This window comes from Pinus tabuliformis, chromosome 1_1, assembly GCF_031772625.1.
Source record: "Pinus tabuliformis cultivar Carrire ecotype Pingquan chromosome 1_1, CPIR1, whole genome shotgun sequence".
NCBI classification, from domain to species: domain Eukaryota; kingdom Viridiplantae; phylum Streptophyta; class Pinopsida; order Pinales; family Pinaceae; genus Pinus; species Pinus tabuliformis.
Window position 1 is genome coordinate 577,383,143 of NC_142297.1, and position 20,872 is coordinate 577,404,014.

A 20,872-nucleotide genomic window follows, 5' to 3' on the forward strand; every position below is an offset into this window, starting at 1 on the left:
AATTTGTATCATATAATATCTTTTTATTTATGTGATGTAAAGGAGGTTCCCCTCTCTCTTGAGGTGTAGAATAGTTGTAATTTTTATATATGTATAGTATGTAATTCTAGTAAATTATATACTACAGAGTAATTCTAGCTTAGGACTTCATACATGGATTTGTAGAGATTTGAGGGTCCTTAGATCCTCTACACTTGGGTGAAAATGGTGATCATCTTTATGTAATTCTTCATTTTTATTATTAATATAAATAGCTCCACTCCACAAAAGAAAGAAATAAATTTGATCTTATATTTTTCAATAGAAGTCTAGAAAAGGGTTAGGTCTAAATGACAAGTTTAGGTACAAATAAAGGAAACAAATTTTAGGAATTGAACCGAACAAGGAATGGAAGTTAATTTGATTTTGAAAATTCCTAGTTTTAATGAGTGTTTCTAGAAATGCGTTATGCAATCATAGGTTGATCATATAAACTCATAAATTAAACAAAGAATGGTTTTTAAAAGTTTTTATTGGTGTTTATAAACCTATGATTAAAAATCACATGAATTAATTTAGGTTATCTCATTTTTACATTTATTTACCATCTTGTCTTTATGAATACAATGTAGTATTCACATTGATTGTTGAGGTAATGTCAGTAGTTAATGCATGTGCGTAGATTTGAAGGTTTATATGATGGTCAAGTATTATGAAGGATTTTCTCATCATGCAAACATCAATTTTTCACTACGAAGGCTCAAGAATGTTATTATTGAACTTCATTGATATAATGCAATTCTTAAGGTGGTTGTTTAGATAATTTTAGTAATTAATCCATAAATTAAGATTTAAATATTTACATGATTCTAAAGTATTGTGAAGGTTTCTTCCATCATTCGAATAACATTTTCTCATCTGCTCAAGTATCTTAAGTATCTTACTATCGAATCGAAGCTTCATTCAACTGAATTGTTTTAGAAAATTAGTATGTTTGTTAAATTATTTATTGATACCTTTTATACATATATTTTATAGGAATGGTTTCTCGAAGACAACTTTTTTCCTTAATAGCCTCTACAGATGGTTCTAGTGATTCAGATACTTTGGTTGATTTATTTTGGGTAAGGGTAACATGAGAGGAGAGCATGAATCATTTGAAATTATGTTCTATATAAGTCAAATCCTTTCTCTATTGGATTGAGCTACTTAGCTTGGGTTGTAATACTTTCAACTTTTCATGAACTAGATAGTTGATGGTTTTGGAAAGCTATACAATAGCTATGTAAATGGTGGCAAGGAAATTTTGGATATTACAACCTAATTTATTACTCTTATACTCCTATCAACTTTTAAAATAATTATATACAAAGATAAGTTGGGCACTAAGGTGAAAAATTAATCTTTGAATAAGAAACGGTAGGTTAATGAAATAAGATGTGAATAATGATACTATCAAATGAGATTAGTTTTAAACTATATCAACCATATGAATTAAACAATTTTAACATTGAAAGTACAAAATAGTTACCTTATCTTATAATACATCTCATATTACCTCCAAAAGATATAACAATTAATTAACTTTTTTTTTGTATAGTATTATTAAAAAAATTGATATATGAATTAAACAAACATGTAACAAGAAGATTTATTAGTTTTATAATTACAATTCACTTGTTTTAAAACTATAAATAGAATTCATTGTAATACCATAAATTAATATTAAAACTTATTAATATTATAAAAAACCATAAGTTATTTCATAATTATAATAATTTATATAAATCTAGTTTTATAATATGTTATCCTTCGATCGAGATAAGAGATGACAGGATGACGATAGAGGGATCCATGCCTCTGACATGATATTGAATATCGAGCAAGGTTAGTGGGCACAGAGTTTCCCACATGCAATATTTCCCATCTGCAAGGTGGTGAGGGGGGAAATTACCACCTAGTGTCGGCATTTGGATAGTCATGCACCCTCATTAATCAGATTTCCCACAAGGAGTGAGGCAAGTTTTAGGAGAAGGGGTTATTGCAATTTAGGTTGTTCTGGCAAAGCATACCAGAATAGGAAGGTGATGCTTCAGATGACCTTGGGTTCAAACCATCTCAACAATAGCGTGGTGAACAGGTATGTTAACACAATGAAGCCCTCATATCATAATTCCACTGTAATCTACATAGTTTTTACTTGTTTCTTGTGGGTTTTATCGGCCTTGTGTCTTTTGCTGAGAGATATCATGTATATGTTTGAAGTTAATGTTGAGCCTGATCTTAGTGATGGCCTATTTGGTACCCTGCAATTTAGGTCTAGCTATTTTCTTCTCCGTAGTGGTGTTTTGTTTAACTATGTCCTCAAGCACTACTGGTCAGTCAAGTCTATCATGGTGGTAGGCGAGATTGGGGGGCTTCAACCCAACTCCTCGAGTACTCCCCATCTTACTTGGTATGAATGTGTTGGGAGGGGTTTTCAATTGTATTATGTACATTTCCTTTATGGAACTTTTAACTGGAACCCTAATATGTATGGGTACTTGGTCGCTGATTTGTATGGCAACTATATGGACAAAAAATTTAACTATCTCACTAGGAACTAGGAGCTTGTTTATCATGGACTTTTCCCTAAGGTTGTAATCTCAACTGTATTTGTGCCCCTAGCTTTTACAAGCTCACTCTTTCCATCCCTGTGGTGGCATATACTCCATAGATTCCCTCCATTTCGAGGGCCTTCTACAGAGAAACGTTGGCTAAGGAAGGAGTCAGTAATCCCAAATAAACTGTTTTTTTTTGTATTTCTCAATAGTGGGTTTCAAAACTTGGCTCGAAAACAAAATCTCTTGTAATGAAGAGCCAGGAGGGGTGAGGGTGCAGTAAAGATTATGTGAATGAGGCAGATCTGCCTAGCTCTGGACCGACCAAAGGCAGAGGCCGCAAAATGTGTCAGAACTGGATGAGAAACATTGTTTATGCCTACTAGTCACAAGTGCACCTTCAGGCAAGACAAATGATAAATATATGGGAAAAAGAAGCGGGCCAACAAATAGCAGAAAATGAGATAGAGTTGGAGGAATGGAAAGATCTCCTTCGAAACATTGGTCATACGAAAGGTTGCAGCACCCAATACAAAGAGACAGTTCAACTCCTTTGGATAACAAAATTTATATTAGCCAAATCCATTTCACCACCTCTTGTAGGAAAGGCAAAGACAACAACTGAAATTAAGGATATTCATAAGGAATTTCAGCCTATCCAATGCTAAAAAAAACATCAAAATGTATGGTTACCCCGCATTGAAAGACATATCCCTTGTATTCCACAATTTCAGTTGCTGAGATCGAGTGCTAAAGATTCGACATCAATTGAGTTCTCAAATGAATAGCTTGTTTTTCTATTTATTTATGAGCTTGATGAGCTTGATGAGCTTGGAAAATAAGCTTGATGAGCTTGTAATGATGATCAATGGTTTACTAGAGTGTCATAGAGGTGTGGACAGGTTTTGGAGGATGTACAGGTGCATGAGAAAGTGGTGGTGAAGTTAGAAGCAATTATGGGAAAGGAAGAATTTTCTTTTCCAAGTGTTAATGCATTTCCATGGTCATCCCTTATTCAAATAGTGGCACTCCCTCAGTGATATTAACATGCCACACATAGAGCACAAATATTGATGCAGTATACACATTCATATCTTGCGACACCTTGATATAGATGCCAAAAAGAAATTTATGGGCTTTAACTAGTAAAATGCCCATGGAAATGAACGTGCTTAAGGTGCCTTGCCCGGTGCATAATGGTCATAACGATTTTATCTTGATATTCTCATTCATTAGAATATGAATGTATTGATTTAGTGATTATGGAGTTTATTTGGTCCCCTGGGTGCCACAGAGTGAGCTAATTAATGCATGGATCTGGTCAGTGGATGGTTATTGGAAATTTGGTCCTCTAGGATGATGTGTGAATGTTGAGCATTAAATGTGAAGTGTGATGCTTTTATTTGGTAAAAGGGATGATGGGACAATTTAATGTGGTTTTTATGATCTAAGGAGTGAAGGCCAATTATTATATATTGATGTTGTGTATCGTCTCCAACGTTAGATAGAATGGGTATCCTCTTATCCATGAGAATGACAGAGAACTGTTTTGCAGAGGTGCACATGGAGTGAGGCTCTACATTGTGGTAGCTTAATATGCAGAGAGTTTTTTTATGTATCATAATCAAGCAACTAGAGGTTCCTTAACAATTAGAACATATGCACATGAAAAGCCGAATTCTATATGTTGTATGTGAGATTGTATGATCGTCCCTATAACTCGTGGTATGGGTATGATGACATAGAGATCACATATTCCCTATACCTATGCATGAGTTAAAAGAGTTTACGAGTGCATATGAAGATAGACTGAATGACTAGTGCACATTGTTTTATCTAATGACTGAGACAAAGTCTTAGTGTGGCTACTTTTGTGCTTTGCAAGAGCTCAAAGTTTATTGTTAGAGATGATATATCGATGGGTTTTGATGCTTTGATTCATTTTTAGAGTGTTGTATCTTATGAATTTCCTTGTATTTTGTATGATTGTGTATTGGCGGTGGATTCTTGGTTAATGGGGAAGAGTATTGGTGTATGTTGCCAGTATCGCCATTATGACTGTGTAATGATGTTGGGGTTTGAGTAACAAAGAGGGGTTATTTTGTTGAGAGTGTAATTTCTGCATCAATTGAGGTATGAGTGAACAATGTATTTTGAGTAAGTTGTTTGCTGTTGGGTTCTTGATTTAGCATGATGAGAAGAGTATTTTATTGTTGAGGGAAGATTGATTGTCAGTGGCTAGTTGAGTTTCAATTTGATTGATTCAATTGATTGTGTTGTTGCTAAGTATAGAGTTACAATGGGTGTAGTATGAAAATGGAATGAAAATTAGCCTACGACATTTTTATGTTGATGTGTGGATCCTAGTTTTAAAATGCATGAAAAGTGTTCCAAGGGAGCTTGAAAGTTGGGGCCTTCAGTGGGTGACTTGAAGCATGTTGGTCTAGGGTGTAGTGGAATCATTTGGGTTGTGGCTTGAATACTTGTTAGTGGTGGATGCAAAAGCTATTGGGTGTTGGTGGCCTACACAGTTTAGGGAGTGATGGCTTCCAATAGGTGGTGGCCTACAAAGTTCGAGACAAGGTAGCTTCCATCAGGTAGTGGCCTAGAGAGAGTAACTACTTGCATGAATAACAAGTTAGGGATTGAACATTGGTGGTGGCCCGTTCATGTGTAAAAAATATTTTCAATAATAAGTAGAAAATCGAAGCAAAAGTAGATGGTGGTTTTTCTCATAGAAGGGTTTCCACTTTATATTTGGTGTTCTCATGTGATGATTTTTTATGTGCTTGTGCCTTGGTGTTTTATTCTTCGTATGATCTACTTGTTCACATGTATTGCTACTCATGGTTTATGTTATGTTTAAATATTCTACTTCGTAGTTGTGCTAATCAGTTGATGATTCAATTATTGTGCAAGAAAGGTAAAAATTGGTATAAGTTAATAAATAGTGCACAATACTGATTCGACCCCCTTCTTAATATTTTCAAGCTTCCAATAGAAAAGATGATTTTCTTTTTCTTTTTTCAGGAAACAACTTAGTCAAAATTCTTTTCTTCCATATAGTTTGACAAGTTGTTTCTACTATAGAAACATACTTTTCCTCAATAGATGATAAGGCCACAATTAATTATTGCTTTTATGCCGATGCTATTGCGCCTAATCCAAAACTAAACACATGCCTAGATGTGCTCTCTCTGTCATCAACATTGCATGCAAAATAACTATTTGTATATCCATTCAACTTAAAATTGATATGTGATATACACAAGATACCATAATTGTTATTCCAACAATATATCTTTAGACCTTTTTTCCATCTTACCAATGAGTATTCTTTAGAGACTTCATAATTCTTCAAATTGAATTTATAACAAACATTATATAAAGCAATGTTATAGTCAAATACATGAGTTTTCCACCTAATTTCTTGTACAAGGTTTGATCAACACTTGACCCTTGATCATTTTTATTGGTTTTGTACCATTTACAATTGTTATTATAGTTAGATTATACTTTACCATACTAAACCTTTTCAATATATCTATTGCAGATTTAGATTGAAGAAAAAAACATCTTTAGATTGAGTTATTTTAATACCAAGAAAATATTTCATTAACCCGAAATCAATCATCTCAAACTCTATTTTGATGGTTGTTTTAAAAACATTGATCAACATACAAGAAAAGAATTAAAATTTTACCTTCACGATTTACCTTGGTATATAGGGTTGCCTCACTTTGAATCTTGTTGAATCTTTTTTTATTCAGGTATTCATCAATCCTACCATACCATACTCTTGGCTCTTATCTTAGTTCATAAAATGTTTTCTTCAACATGTAGAATTTATCTTCTTGTCCATCAATTTCATATCCTCAATGTTGTTTCACATAAACCTCTTCTTCCAAAATTCCATTTAAAAATGTAGACTGAACATCCATTTGATACATTTTCCATTTATTTTGTGTTGCAATAGGTGACACCGTCATTACTATGTCATGTGTAGCTACAAGTGCAAAACTTTCATTATAATCAATATTGGGTTGTTGAATGAACCCCTAAGCTACAAGTCTTACATTTTATTTCTCAACTTCACCTTTAGGAAGATCTACAAGATCCCAAGTATTATTTCTTTCTATGGCACAATATTTTCATCAATATCCTTTACCTAAACTTTTTCTTTAACAAATTCTTTAGAATTCATAGGATAATATGTAATTATTGAAAATTTTGAAAATTGATCTATTTCATCGTTTGGCTCATATAATTATCTTAAACATTTAGTCTTCTAACCTTTAATTTTTTTCTTTACTATAGATAATGTAGGATTTTATTCATTACTTACCTTTGATCCTATTGTTTTTTGTCCACCATAACCTGATGGTATATTGTGTTCTTGAGTTTTGAGTGTTTTGAATGTTGGGGTATGTTACAACCATTAGTGATTCTAAGTGAGTGTTGGGAGGAGGTATCAATGGATTTTATCATAGTTTCACCCAAGTCTAAAGGAGAGAGTGTCATCATGGTGGTAGTTGATAGAATTACGAAGTATGAACACTTGTGTGCATTATCTCATCCTTTTAAGGCTAATACAGTTGCTAATGCATTTACGGAAACAATTCTAAAGCTACATGGAAACCCATATATTATTTTAAGTGACGAGATCCCATTTTCACTAGAAATTTTTGGGCAAAATTATTTTCTTGTCTTGGTACTCAGTTATCTCATATCTCCATTTATCATCCTCATTCTGACGGGAAAATTGAGATAGTGGAGAAATGTTTGAAATGGCATCTTTCTTTGTTTGTATATGCTAAAGAAACATAATTTGTCAAGGAGTTACATCTAGCTGAATGGTGGTATAACACTTCATTCCATATTGCAACAAAAATGACCCCATTTATGGAACATTATGTATATCATTCACCATCCATCACACATCTTTTAGAGAAAATTCTAAGGTTCAAGCAATGGATGATCACATCGAACATCAACAAGTTCTCCAAATCTTAAAGGATAACCTCTCTCTGGCGCAGAATCAAATGAAACAACAAACATATGAACATCGCAGTGAAATACGTTTTGACATAGGTGAGTGGGCATTTTTACCACTACAACCATACAAACAAATGTCCCTCAAGCAAGCTAAGAAGGATAATAAATTTTCACCCAAGAACTATGGTCCTTGCAAGGTGTTGCAAAATATTGGTACTATGGCATAGAATTTGGAGTTTCCTACATCTTCTTGAGTACACCCAGTTTTCTATGTTTCATGCTTAAAGAAGGTTATCGATGACAAGCTCCTAGTTTAAACAAACTTGGCGAAGAAGGAAAAATCATATTAGAGCTTAAAGCAGCCACAGAAACATGAACCCGATAGCTACGAAATCGATTAATTTCAGAGTATCTAATTAAGTGGATGAACTTACCCACTGATGATTCAACATGGGAGGAGGAGAATTTTATATAGAAGCATCCAAAACTACTCAAGTGTTGAGAAAAGCACTTTTTTTGAACTAGAAGGGAATGTTAGGTCCCTATAATATTAGTGTAGCCCCCTTATTGTTATTGTTAGTGTATCCCCCTTATTGTTATTATTAATGCAACCCTCATATTATTATTGTTGTGCCCCATATAAACACAATATTGTTATTAATGTGCCCTTAAAATATTACTGTTATTTAGAATCTTATTATATTTTAACCCCTTAGAATTGTATATATAGAAAGGAGGTCTTGTAATTTGTATCATATAATATTTTTTTATTTATGTGATGTAAAGGAGGTTCCCCTCTCTCTTGAGGTGTAGAATAGTTGTAATTTTTATATATGTATAGGATGTAATTCTAGTAAATTATGTACTACAGAGTAATTCTAGCTTAGGACTTCATACATGGATTTGTAGAGATTTGAGGGTCCTTAGATCCTCTACACTTGGGTGAAAATGGTGATCATCTTTATGTAATTCTTGATTTTTATTATTAATATAAATAGCTCCACTCCGCACAAGAAAGAAATAAATTTAATCTTATATTTTTCAATACAAGTCTAGAAAAGGGTTAGGTCTAAATGATAAATTTAGGTACAAATCAAGGAAACAAATTTTAGGAATTGAACCGAAAAAGGAATGGAAGTTAATTTGATTTTGAAAATTCCTAGTTTTAATGAGTGTTTCTAGAAATGCGTTATGCAATCATAGGTTGATCATATAAACTCATAAATTAAACAAATAATGGTTTTTAAAAGTTTTTTTGGTGTTTATAAACCTATGATTAAAAATCACTTGAATTAATTTAGGTTATCTCATTTTTACATTTATTTACCATCTTGTCTTTATGAATACAATGTAGTATTCACATTGATTGTTGAGGTAATGTTAATAGTTAATGCATGTGCGTAGATTTGAAGGTTTATATGATGGTCAAGTATTATGAAGGATTTTCTCATCATGCAAACATCAATTTTTCACTACGAAGGCTCAAGAATGTTATTATTGAACTTCATTGATATAATGCAATTCTTAAGGTGGTTGTTTAGATAATTTTAGTAATTAATGCATAAATTAAGATTTAAAGGTTTACTGATTCTAAAGTATTATGAAGGTTTCTTCCATCATTCGAATAACATTTTCTCATCTGCTCAAGTATCTTACTATCGAATGGAAGCTTGATGCAACTTAATTGTTTTAGAAAATTAGTATGTTTGTTAAGTTATTTATTGATACCTTTTATACATATATTTTATAGGAATGGTTTCTCGAAGACAACTTTTTTCCTTAATAGCCTCTATGGTTCTAGTGATTCAGAGACTTTGGTTGATTTATTTTGGGTAAGAGTAACATGAGAGGAGGGCATGAATCATTTGAAATTATGTTCTATGTTCTATATAAGTCAAATCCTTTCTCTATTGGGTTGAGCTACTTAGCTTGGGTTGTAATACTTTCAACTTTTCATGAACTAGATAGTTGATGGTTTTGGAAAGATATACAATAGCTTTGTAAATGGTGGCAAGGAAATTTTGGATATTACAACCTAATTTATTACTCTTATACTCCTATCAACTTTTAAAATAATTATATACAAAGATAAGTTGGGCACTAAGGTGAAAAATTAATCTTTGAATAAGAAACGGTAGGTTAATGAAATAAGATGTGACTAATGGTACTATCAATTGATATTAGTTTTAAACTATATCAACCATATAAATTAAAAAAATTTAACATTGAAAGTACAAAATAGTTACCTTATCTTATAATACATGTCATATTACCTCTAAAAGATATAACAATTAATTATTATTTTTTGTATAGTATTATTAAAAAAATTGATATATGAATTAAACAAACATGTAACAAGAAGATTTATTAGTTTTATAATTACAATTCACTTGTTTTAAAACTATAAATCGAATTTATTGTAATACCATAAATTAATATTAAAACTTATTAATATTATAAAAAACCATAAGTTATTTCATAATTATAATAATTTATATATATCTAATTTTATAATATGTTATCCTTCGATCGGGATAAGAGAAGACAGGATGACGACAGAGGGATCCATGCCTTTGACATGATATTGAATATCGTGCAAGGTTAGTGGGCACAGAGTTTCCCACATGCAATATTTCCCATTTGCAAGGTGGTGAGGGGGGAAATTACCGCCTAGTGTCGGCATTTGGATAGTCATGCACCCTCATTAATCAGATTTCCCACAAGGAGTGAGGCAAGTTTTAGGAGAAGGTGTTATTGCAATTTAGGTTGTTCTGGCCAAGCATGCTAGAACAGTAAGGTGATGCCTCCGATGACGTTGGGTTCAAACCATATCAACAATAGCGTGGTGAACAGGTATTTTAACACAGTGAACCCCTCATATCATAATTCCATTGTAATCTACATAGTTTTTTCTTGTTTCTTGTGGGCTTTATCAGCCTTGTGTCTTTTGCTGAGAGATATCATGTATATGTTTGAAGTTAATGTTGAACCTGATCTTAGTGATGGCCTATTTGGTAACTTGCGATTTAGATCTAGCTATTTTCATCTCCGTAGTGGTGTTTTCTTTAACTATGTCCTCACATACTATTGGTCAGTTGATAGTCAAGTCTATCATGGTGGTAGGCGAGATTGGGGGGCTTCTACCCAACTCCTCGAGTACTCCCCATCTTACTTGGTATGAATGTGTTGGGAGGGGTTTTCAATTGTATTATGTATGTTTCCTTTATGGAACTTTTAACTGGAACCCTAATATGTATAGGTACTTTTTCGCTGATCTGTATGGCAATTATATGGACAAAAAATTTAACTATCTCACTAGGAACTAGGAGCTTGTTTATCATGGACTTTTCCCTAAGGTTGTAATCTCAACTGTATTTGTGCCCCTAACTTTTACAAGCTCACTCCTTCCATCCCTGTGGTGGCATCTACTGCATAGATTCCCTCCATTTCGAGGGCCTTCTACAAAGAAATGTTGGCTAAGGAAGGAGTCATTAATCCCAAATAAACGGTGTATTTTTGTATTTCTCAACGGTGGGTTTCAAAACTTGGCTCGAAAACCAAATCTCTTGTAATGAAGAACCAGGAGGGGTGAGGGTGCAGTAAATATTATGTGAATGAGGCAGATCTGCCTAGCTCTAGATTGACCAGAGGTAGAGGCCACAAAATGTGTCAGAACTGGATGAGAAACATTGTTGATGCCTACTAGTCACAAGTGCACCTTGAGGCAAGACAAATGATAAATATATGGGAAAAGGAAGCGGGCCAACAAATGGCAAAAATGAGATAGAGTTGGAGGAATGGAAAGATCTCCTTCGAAACATTGGTCATACCAAAGTTTGCAGCACCCAATACAAAGAGACAGTTCATCTCCTTTGGATAACAAAATTTATCTTAGCCAAATCCATTTCACCACCTCTTGTAGGAAAGGCAGAGACAACAACTGAAATTCAGGATATTCATAAGGAATTTCAGCTTATCCAATGCTAAATAAAACATCAAAATGTATGGTTACCCCGCATTGAAAGACATATCCCTTGTATTCCACAATTTCAGTTGCTGAGATCAAGTGCTAAAGATTCGACATCAATTGAGTTCTCAAATGAATAGCTTGTTTTTCTATTTATTTATGTGAGATAACTTTGATATGTATAGATGAACAACCAATCGAAATGTTTTTTCTGTCATAGGATATAGATAGTAGGAGGTATAAGAACATTCATGCTCATAGTGTTTTATTAGACATTCTCAAACTCTTTAGGTTTTGGATGGCTTACAATGCAATCAGATGGCCAATAGACTTGGTTTAAGTCTTCCCAATCGGAAAGTTAAAGCCATGATAAATCTGTAATCCCATGGGCAAGTTAAAGCCATGAAAGATCTCCTTCGAAACATTAGTCATACCAAATGTTGCAGCACCCAATACAAAGAGACAGTTCATCTCCTTTGGATAGCAAAATTTATCTTAGCCAAATCCGTTTCATCACCTCTTGTAGGAAAGGTAGAGGCAACAACTAATATTCACATATTCATAAGGAATTTCAGCTTATCCAGTGCTAAATACAAGATCAAAATGTATGATTACTCCACATTGAAAGACATATCCTGTTGGGTATTTTTGATGGGAAAATACCAAAACCAAGATTCAAACTAAACACAGAGACAATGCTCTGTTCTTTGACTCCAGGATCTTTTATGCACAGAGAAGCTTAAAAAAAATTTCACTGAGGAACAAAGTATTTCACCATCATAAAAACATTTCTATTAAAAAAAAACTGATACAAACTTCATCCTCTTTTACTGAGAGGGATTTACCACTGTAAAATCCTTTTTATATTCACTGCTGTGAAAAACAACTTACTGCTGTAATAAAAATTTACATATGCATTCAAAAATGCGCTCCACCATTTTCTTTATGCACTGCTGTGCAAAACCACACATGGTTTTTCTTACACCTCTGTTTTACAAAAATGCCACACAAAACATTGCAAACCTATTCTTGTCTTTTTACACACCGCTGTGCATACATCCACTGGTTCTCTCTCGCTACTGCGAACACCAGTTACTATTTTCCTCCCGTGTGCAACAACCATATAATATGGAACACACTTCACTTGTTATATGTTTGATTACAAAATGGTCAACGCAATAATAATATAAAAAAAAATTACGTACCCATATCCCATACAAAACTTAGTTAATGAGCATATGCGCCCATACCTCCGATTAAAAACATTAACACTTTACCTACCCATATGACAGTCTATTAATAAAACGTATGGTCAACAAAACTTAGATTTACTCCACGCTATGAATTTAATGCAGGTTTGTATGCAGCTCCAGGTGATCAACGGCGGAGAACACGAGAGAAAATCCAACGGTGGACAACAATATCGGAAACCCATTTTCTGCAGAGCTTTAGCTTCCGAGATTCTTACGTTGGCTTACGTCAGGGGTGAACCACGTGTCAGCTCCAAATTTTCTCGGGTTCAAACATTCGGAAAATCCCTTTGCCGGAAACTGGCCCGAGAACTCTCCGGCGGGTCTGCTGAACGTTTTCTGGCGTTGGTCCGGCTGCGTAGTTGGAAATTAGATTTCAACACTCCCCTTTAATTTCAACTACTGGGCATTCTGTCATACCCAGACACTTCCTCAAAAATTCAAAGCTCTTCTGATCCAGTGGCTTTGTCAAGATGTCTGCTACCTGTTCTTGAGTCCTGCAATGTTCTAAGACGATTTCTCCATTGTTCACCAATTCTCTGATGTAGTGAAACCTTGTATCAATGTGTTTCGTTCTCTTATGAAACACTGAATTATTTGACAACGCAATAGCTGAGCTATTGTCACAAAAGATCACTGTCGCTTTTGCCTCCTCTTGGCTTAAGCTTCTCAACATTCTTCTCATCCAAACTGTTTGACATGCTGCTGCTGTAGCTGCCACATATTCAGCCTCTGCTGTAGACAATGCTACAATGGACTGCTTCTTAGAAGCCCATGAAATGGCTCCTGAACCCATATTAAAAACATAACCGGAAGTGCTCTTCCAATCATCTACACTTCCAGCCCAATCACTGTCAGTGTATCCAACCAAATCTGAATGTTCTGAGGCATGATATAAAATTCCAAACATTTTGGTACCTTTGACATACCTCAAAATTCTCTTTGTTGCCTGCCAATGTGCCTCCTTCGGCCTCTCCATAAACCTGGAAATTAAACTAACAGCATACATTAAATCAGGCCTAGTTGCTGTTAAATACATAAGACTGCCCACAATGCTTTTGTACAGGCTAGGATCAAAATCCTTGCTGTTGTCCTCTCTGCTGAGCTTTAATCCCATCACTGTGGGAGTGATTGCTGCCTTGCATTCTTCCATCTTAAATCTGCCCAAAACTTGATTTACATATCTTGCTTGAGATACAAAAATTCCTTTTTCATTTTGATCTACTTCTATGCCTAAGAAGTATCTCAACAAACCCATGTCAGTCATTTCAAATTCATCCTTCATGACTGATTCAAAATTCTCAATAAGATAAATATCATTTCCAGTGAAAATAACATCATCTACATACAAGACAACAATTAAAATTTTACCATCCTTTTCCTTGATGTAGACTGTGGGCTCTCCTTCACATTTGTCAAATTCATTATCCAATAGATATGAATCTATCCTGTTGTACCATGCCCTTGGCGCTTGCTTCAGCCCATAAAGAGCTTTCTTCAATTTGCACACTTTGTGCTCTTCACCTTTCTTCTCATAGCCAAGAGGCTGTTCAACATAAACCTCTTCCTTTAACACTCCATTTAGGAATGCTGACTTCACGTCCATTTCATAGACTTTCCATCTGTTTTGAGCTGCTATGGACAGCACTGCTCTCACGGTTTCCATTCTTGCAACCGGGGCGAAAGTCTCCTCATAATCTCTTCCATACTGCTCCTTGTAGCCTTTGACAACCAGCCTTGCCTTGTGCCTTTCAATCTTGCCTTCAGCATTGCTCTTGGTCTTGTAGACCCATTTCACACCAATGACTTCTTTGCCTTTTGGTAGCTCAACCAAATCCCATGTTTTGTTTCTCTCTATGGCATTGATCTCCTCATCCATAGCTTCTATCCATTTCCTATCTTTGATTGATTCTTCGAAATGAATAGGATCATCAACATGACAATACAAGGCAAATAAGGAATTCATTCCTTCATCATAAATATCACTTAGATTTCTAAACTTCTTACCTCTTTCACTTGGTGTGCAAGTGCTTGAAGATGCACTTGAATTTCCTCCTTGTGGTGTGCTTGGAGAAGCACTCTCATTTATCCTCAATGGTGTCCCTCGCTGTCCTTGTGTTGGCGCTGCTGTTTGGGGATGCATTTCAGCCACTTCCTCTTCATCTTCATCATGAGACAAACAGTTTTTAACATTCACTGTTTTCTCTATGCTTCCATCCCAAGCTTCCTCTTCAATGAATTGAACATCCCTGCTTACAAAGAACTTCTTGGTAGATGGGATGTACAGCCTGTAGGCTTTGGATTCATCACTGTATCCAATGAAGATGCATTTCTCCCCTTTGCTGTCCAACTTCCTCCTTAGCTGATCTGGTATGTGTGCATAGGCCACACACCCAAAAACTCTCATGTGGGTGACTCCTTGCTTTCTCCCATTCCATGCCTCTTCTGGCACTTTGTTCAAGACTGCTTTTGTAGGACACTTGTTCAATATATAAACTGCACAATGTACAACTTCAGCCCAATACTCATTTGGAAAATGCTTTGCCTTCAACATGCTCCTTGCCATATCCATGATGGTCCTGTTCTTCCTTTCAGCAACTCCATTTTGCTGTGGAGTGTACCTTGTTGTGAACTGTTTATGTATTCCATTTTCTCTACAAAACTTTAGGAATTCATTTGAGATATACTCACCTCCTCTATGAGTTCTCAATACTTTTATGTGCAGCCCGCTTTGGTTCTCCACAAGTGCTTTGAAGTTTTGGAATTTCTCAAAGACTTCACTTTTGTTCTTGAGGAAATATATCCAAGTCTTTCTTGTAAAATCATCAATGAATGTCAAGAAATATAGGCTGCCAGCTAATGATGGAGCTTGCATTGGTCCACACAAATCTGAGTGGATAATCTCTAAGTGTGCCTTTGCCCTTATACTTTTCCCTGATGGAAAACTCTCTCTATGTTGTTTGCCCAATATACAACCTTCACAAAGGCTGTCCGACTTCTCTATCAATGGTAATCCCTTTACCATTCCTTTCCTACTCAACAAATTTAGACCTCCAAAATTGAGATGCCCAAATCTCAAGTGCCACAACCAATGTTCATCCTTTGGCACGCTTTGGAAGGCCTCTTGGGTGACTGCTGCCATTTCCTTCTTGTTCTTCATGTCTGCCCTGATCCGGAGAGGGAACATCCTGTTCCTTGTCATCTTCACTTCAGCAATGCATCTTTTGCTGGGTGGTATGTCCATGATGGTGCATACATCATTTTTAAAGAAAACGTTGTACCCCTTATGGACAAGCTGTCCAATACTCAAGAGGTTACATCTCATTCCGGGGACATAGTAGACATCTGCTATGGTTTTCCTTTCTGCTTGTTTTGAAAATATTTTTACTTCTCCTTTTCCCATAACAGACACTTTACTATCAGTTCCTAGTGTGACCTCTGACTTCACATTTTTATCTAGGGCAGAAAAGAAGGCTATGTTTCCGGTCATATGGTTGCTGCAACCTGAGTCTAAAAACCATATGTCCTCACTATGTGTTTCAGCCATGTTACAAGCTAACAAGACATTTTCTTGACTGTTGTTTTCTCTTGTAACATTTGCATTTTGTCTGTTGTTCATATCATGATGTTTCTTTCTACAATCACTAGCATAATGTCCATACTTTTTGCAATAATAGCATTGAACATTAGATTTATCATACCTTTGTCCTTGAGCCTGATACTGATCTCTTTGTTGGCTGCTGCCTTGACCTTGGTTCTGATTTGGATTGCTGCCTCTTCCTTGTGCATTTGCTGGGCTGTTCCTTCCACCTCTGTTCTGGTTTCTACCTCTTCCTCTTCAGTTTCCTCTTCCTTGACCTCTTCCTCTTACAAAGGACATCTGGGTCTTGAAGGCTTGCTCTAGAGATGAGTTTTCATTCCTACTCAACCTCTGCTCATGTGTTATCAGTGATGCATGTAGCTCATCAACTGAATAGTTTGAGAGATCCTTTGTCTCTTCAATGGTAGTGACTATGGCATCAAACCTTGAGGGTAAGACCCTCAATATTTTCTCCACAATCCTCCTATCTTCAATGGTTTCTCCATGAGTTCTCATTTGTGTGATTACACCAATCACATGAGTGAAGAATGAGTCAATGTTATCTGACTCCTTCATGTTCAAGTTCTCAAAATCCTTCCTCAGCAATTGAAGTTTTGTTGTCTTCACTCTCTCCATGCCTTGATAAGCTGTCTTAAGGGTTTCCCATGCTTCATTGGATGTCTTAGCTGCTGCTAACCTTGGAAATATACTCTGGTGTACTGCTATATACAACAACACACGGGCTTTTGAATCCTTCTTCCTATTGCTCTTCAGCAGATCCTTCTCTCCCTGAGTTAATGCATTGAACTCAGTTTCATCTGCTGGTTCTTCAAAACCATCTTCAACTATTTCCCATAAGTCTTGGGAAGCAAGCAAGGCTTTCATAGTTATTGACCAGTAGTCATAGTTCTTCCCATTAAACTGTGGGAGCTGGGTATTAAACATACCCATACCAGTGCTTGTGCTGGCCATTCCTTGACTGTGTATTTAAAAAAAACTGACTGTTTCTTAAATAATAAACAAGATAGCTATGAAGAATACCTGAATCCTTCGTTGTCTGAGTCTTCTGTCTGCCTGAGAAGTTTTGCTGCAGCAACAACCTTCTCCCTTCAGCTTCTTTAACTTCTTTAAAGAGCCTGAGCCTGCTCTGATACCACTGTTGGGTATTTTTGATGGGAAAATACCAAAACCAAGATTCAAACTAAACACAGAGACAATGCTCTGTTCTTTGACTCTAGGATCTTTTATGCACAGAGAAGCTTAAAAAAATTTTCACTGAGGAACAGAGTATTTCACCATCATAAAAACATTTCTATTAAAAAAAAACTGATACAAACTTCATCCTCTTTTACTGAGAGGGATTTACCACTGTAAAATCCTTTTTATATTCACTGCTGTGAAAAACAACTTACTGCTGTAATAAAAATTTACATATGCATTCAAAAATGTGCTCCACCATTTGTGCAAAATCACACATGGCTTTTCTTACACCTCTGTTTTACAAAAATGCCACACAAAACATTGCAAACCTATTCTTGTCTTTTTACACACTGCTGTGCATACATCCACTGGTTCTCTCTCGCTGCTGCGAACACCAGTTACTATTTTCCTCCCGTGTGCAACAACCATATAATATGGAACACACTTCACTTGTTATATGTTTGATTACAAAATGGTCAACGCAATAATAATATAAAAAAAAATTACGTACCCATATCCCATACAAAACTTAGTTAATGAGCATATGCGCCCATACCTCCGATTAAAAACATTAACACTTTACCTACCCATATGACAGTCTATTAATAAAACGTATGGTCAACAAAACTTAGATTTACTCCACGCTATGAATTTAATGCAGGTTCGTATGCAGCTCCAGGTGATCAACGGCGGAGAACACGAGAGCAAATCCAACGGTGGACAACAATATCGGAAACCCATTTTCTGCAGAGCTTTAGCTTCCGAGATTCTTACGTTGGCTTACGTCAGGGGTGAACCATGTGTCAGCTCCAAATTTTCTCGGGTTCAAACATTCGGAAAATCCCTTTGCCGGAAACTGACCCGAGAACTCTCCGGCGGGTCTGCTGAACGTTTTCTGGCGTTGGTCCGGCCGTAGTTGGAAATTAGATTTCAACATATCCCATGTATTCCACAATTTGAGTTGTCGAGTTCGAGTGCTAAAGATTCGGCATCAATTAAGTTCTCAAATGAATAGCCTATTTTTCTATTTATTTATGTGAGACAAATTTGATATGTATAGATGAACAACCAATCCAAATGTTTTTTCGATCATAGGGATATAGATAGTAGGAGGTATAAGAACATTCACGCTCATAATGTTTTACTCAACATTCTTAAACTCTTTAAGTTCTGGATGGCTTACAATGCCATGAGACTGGGTTTCCCAAAGTAAAAAAGACATATTTACTTTTTACTTGAATTTCAACAGTGTCATAGGTTAAAATTTACAAAATTGAACCAAAGTTAATTCCAAACTTGCTTGTCACATAAGTCTTAGAAAAGTTAGGTGTAAAGGATAAGGTTAGGTACAAATAAGGCAACGAATTTCAAAACTCAAAAGAGACCAGAAATGGAAGAAGATTCGCAGCCGGACATGAAATGGAGAAAGATCCATCGGATAAAGCGAGACAGTCCTAATTTTGTCGCTTGAACGGGAGAAGCCTCTTGTCACTTGTGGGCCTATAAATTTCAGCTTATTCATACGTTATCACAGCAGTTCAGTGGGCATTCCTTTCTTTGTTTTAAAGATTTCCTCGTCTGATTTCGTGCAATCAGTCTAGATGGCTCTCCAGGGATTGGGATTGGGATTTGGACCGGTAGTGGCGAGACATCTTACCAACATCGACGATCAATTGGGATTAAGGTTTCATATCAATACGCCTCCCGGCCTTCATTAATAGTGAGAGCAGAAGTGAGGATCCAGCCGAAATTATTGGAGATGCTCTAGGCAAGCTTCTGGTTGAATACTATCCCTTTGCCGGAAGAGTAAGAGATGGTGACAAGGGTAAGCTCATTGTGGACTGCGTTGGTGAAGGGGTTCTCTTCATGGAAGCCGATGCAGATATTTCATTGGAAGAACTGGGAGTTCTCTCTACACTTTTTCCTCATGGTTTGGACTTTATAAAAAACGTTCCAGGGTCAGAGAGCGTCACAAACACTCCTATTCTTCACTTTCAGGTTCGTAAATATTTTTTTAGGGCTATCACGGCCGCATGCAAAAGCGGACACGCATATTTCATAATAATGGCAGCTAGCAAACATGCATAAGCACCCATTTAATCTGTTTTGTATATTTCTGCATAACCGCAGGGACCTTTCCTCCTACACTAGAATAAATGTACGTAGAATAAGGTATTGGGAAAATGTATACATAGTTTTTGTTTAGAAGTATTTTTACGTATATGTGCATTTCCGATTCTGTGTGATCTTTTATATCTAATAGATATAGATGATACCCATTATCATTACATGTATAAAATCTGTAATGGATCAATGGTGCTTTTTCTTTAATATTTTAAAGTAAAATGTTTTGAAAAACTCTAGGGTAGTTCTCACTTCTTATGACATGCAAATCTGTTTTTTTCAATTTCTACATAAGTGAATGGGTGTTTGTTTCCATCACTGCCAGAAAATATTTGCATTTCTCGTCAGGTCTGGAATTTTATCGTTCCGTGAAATCTTTCTCTTGTAAATATAATTGAAATGTTTTTTTAATCAATTTTATGATAAAGAAAATATAAAATTCTTTGGAAATGGACTATTGTATTGTAATATAATCGGTCTAAATTTATCTAATTCTAGATCTATTATGTCTTCAGAAGATTAAATTTTTAAAAGCCTAAAGCCTAAATCTTTTTTCAAATTCCTTGCCATTTAAAAGAAATTGCACTGAAAGAATTTGATAATTTGATCTTTTGATTCTACTCCTATAATAGAATTAGAATTAGATGGATTTAGAGGGATAATAAATTAATATTAATATGAAATTTATTACTAAATTTAATATTAATATTAATATATTATAATATTATTATTATTAGATTAATAATTTTAGATTAATACATTATTAATTTAATATTAATATTATATTTAATGATGCTTTTTACGTAGTATGATAAGAAAATTAATATTTTCAAATATTATAATTTTGAGATGGAAATATTTATGTTTTAAAATATTTTAATATATCCATAAGATGTGATTTTTTTTAAATTTATTTTACAAATATTTAATTAAAAAACATTAAAAGATTTTAGAGTAAAATCTTGGATTCTATGTAAAAAAAAATGGAATATCTATATATATATTAGTTGTTCTAGTTTTAATTTTTTGAAAAAAAGTTTTATTATTTTTTGAAATATTTTGAAATTTGATAGTATATATATATATATATATATATAATTGTTTTAGTCTTTGAAGAAAAAAATAATTATTTTTGAAAATATTTTGAAAATTTGATAATAAAGAGTAAAATATCTAA